Below are 3,169 nucleotides of genomic sequence, written 5' to 3' on the forward strand. Positions count from 1 at the left end.
CCAGTACTTACCCACCTATGAGTAATCCCAGCAGTACTAAGACCCATAATCCCAGCCTTGGATCACACATAATCCCAGTGGATCATGAGTTAACACAAACTCTAGAAGTCCTCACCCCATGACTGCATGAGGCTTTGGGGGGACAACTAGACACAAACCATAACAATGATTGAATGAAGAAGTAAATAATTCATTAGGAAAGAATTACTATTCTCAATCTTATTCTTGTTTTGCTGTTCTTATGATTATTATTATTTCATCAAATACTATGTGATTACTCTTCCAAGTGTATATTGTTATTGAATCTCCACAAGATTTGCTAATATTTCTTCCATTTTAAAGATGAAGACATTGAGGTACAGATTTTTGAAGTAACGTCCAAAGTCATGTAGCTAAGTGGTGGGGCTAGGGCAAAATTACAGGTGGAAATTCCAGAGCTGGTGTCCTAGCCATTTTGTCCTCCATTTCCCATAGTAATAGATAATGTTAGCTGTATTTTTTAAGAAGCCTTATATGATGGCATATATGGATTATTTTTAACTAATTAATTTATTAATTAATTAGAAAGGTCTCAATGTTTTCAAAGGAGATCAGCTAGTCTCCCAGAGGGGTCTGCGCAATTTATTGAGAATTAAATACTCTGCCTATATACTGGCCAACTGTTTTCTTAGCACAGCCATTGTCTTAAGTAAGTAAACTGTATACACACTTATCTTTTTCATTTCATATTCTTTGTTTCGTGAATGTCATCTGTCTTAAGTAATATTGTTACATATAGTCAAATACTTGATGTTCTATGAAACTCAGCAATTGTTATCAATGAAGAGATACCAGTTGACAATATCCCTGGTAAATAGAAGTTTTCTTTTTTCTTTCTTTTTATAGAATTTTTTTTTCTTTTTCTTTTTTAGACAGTGATAGCAGCATTAAAGAATTTATTGAGGTGTTATTCAAGTATAAAATTGATGCAGTATAATGAACAATATAGTGATTTTTAGTAAATACACAGAGTGGTAGAACCATCACCTCAGTCCAATTTAGGAATAATCCCATCACCCTCCCAAAAGTCCCTGAGTATATTTTTAGTCACTACCTATTTCCACCTCCAGTTCCAGGAAGTCACTAATCTACTTTCTAGCCTATTCTTTTTAAGGTTCATCCATATATTAACATTATTAATTCTTGATTCTATTTTATATAACACCTCTTTGGATGGCAGCATTACTGTGACACTTCTTTGGGCAAATCCCTCCATCTTTCTGAGACTTATTTATAGAATGAAGGTAACAATCTGTCCTCAGATGACTATTCTGCACAGTAGCTGGATTGTGACAGCAAAGAGGAGGGCCTCAAATCCAGCCTTTCTGTCTACTTTTCCCAGAAACTTTTCTTTTTCTCACCACCTTTATACTGTAAAATGTGTCTTACACTGCAATCCGGTCTTCACGTAAAGCTTGAAATAAGAACTCACGTAGCAAGCGATATCAGGAAAGGAATTCTGCCAAAGGGAATCACATCCTTCATTAATGGAGCCCAGATGGCAAGGAACTAAAGGGATTTCCTTCAATTATATCACTGTTATTTTTTATAAAGAACATTAAACTACATTTAATTTCTAAAGAAGAAAAATGTGTCAAATTCTACCTCAGACTGTTTTACAGAGTTATACTTACATTTGAAAGGATCTAAGGAACACCATATTTTCTCACTAATTCCTATAAAACTGACCCTATTAGAACCTACCCTCAGATAATAGGCAGGAAAGTAGTAAAGGGCTACAAAGCTGGAAGTAAAAAGAGTCCACCCCTTAGAGAGCGGGTAGAGTTTGCAAATCGTCAAAAATCAACTTTTGGCGAATAGCTTCACTAGTTCTTCTCTAGTCCTTGAGAGGAACTGAATGTCCGATGAGGGCAAAAGAAACCAAACTTTTTGTTCATTTCTCCAGTCCACCTTATCTGCTTAGAATGTGTTCTCGTTTTGAAATCAACTTAAGGGGATTGGGATGGAGCACCATCCTAGAATCTTAGACACAAATATTATGAAGATGCTATGCCAAAGCCCTGAGTGTAAAATTTCCTCTCTTGAGTAACTTTTCTTCTGAGTCATTGTTTCTCCATACTTTGTAATCCATCATTCCTCCCTTTTATGTTTCTCATTGTTTTTTCGCCACTTGTTCAGGCTTTATCACAGCATTTCTTGAAGGACTTCCCAGGTTCACTTCCTTTTAAGTACCGCATAAAAGAAAAGGCTAGAGCTTCTCAATAGTCCTACTAAAATAAGTTCATAACACTTCATTTATCCTTCACTTGGTATAAATTAGAAAGATGCGTCTTTTTATGATATAAAATGCCTATTGTCTAAGTAAGTTCATTGACAGGCAATACACCGCTTTCCAATCTTCATATACCAGCAATAACTACTATATATATGTATTACGGCATAAGGATAGCAAAGAGAGATTGGGTACAGTTCCCACAAGTGATCAATCTGCAACGTTATCAGTTGAACCTGACTAATCTGCCTTCTATTATAGTAAAGTTATATTGACCCAAGTAAACAGGTAAAGGTTATCTTGTGTCTGAGCCAAGAAATTACTCAAATTTGAGGATTCCTATGTTGTTATAAGTACTTCACCTACAAACAGCAATTGTTAACTAAACCCTGGCTAACTTTTCAGTAGAGAAGTTTTCACTTACTCTGTTATCACCTTGCATGGAGTAATTGTGATTAAAATGAACATATATTATGGGAGGACAAAAAGTTTAAGTTTACCTAGATTTATAAGTTTCCTCAACCTGTAAAACAATTTAACTTACTTTAAAACTTCCCTTTTGTATCACTACAGTGAAAAGAGTAACTCACATCCTAGACTTTATTTTAGGGCTATAAGGTGGTATCCTAAGAATTTTTCTCATGATACAAATAGTTCAGTAAATCTGGGATTTAGCGACATTTTTCCTCTCCATAGCACAGATCCTATATTGGATAGCAGATGACCAAATAATCACGAGGCACATGATTTACCTTCACTTTGATACTCAAACAGCCCCCTCAAATCTTAAACACTAAATTCCAATTTGCAGCCACATATTGGAAATTAATTAAAGAAAAATATCAATTAATGACGAAAATCTCCCGTGTGTGTGTGTGTGTGTGTGTGTGTGTGTGT

This window comes from Octodon degus, unplaced genomic scaffold, assembly GCF_000260255.1.
Source record: "Octodon degus isolate 3935 unplaced genomic scaffold, OctDeg1.0 scaffold00323, whole genome shotgun sequence".
In the NCBI taxonomy this organism is placed as follows: Eukaryota; Metazoa; Chordata; class Mammalia; order Rodentia; family Octodontidae; genus Octodon; species Octodon degus.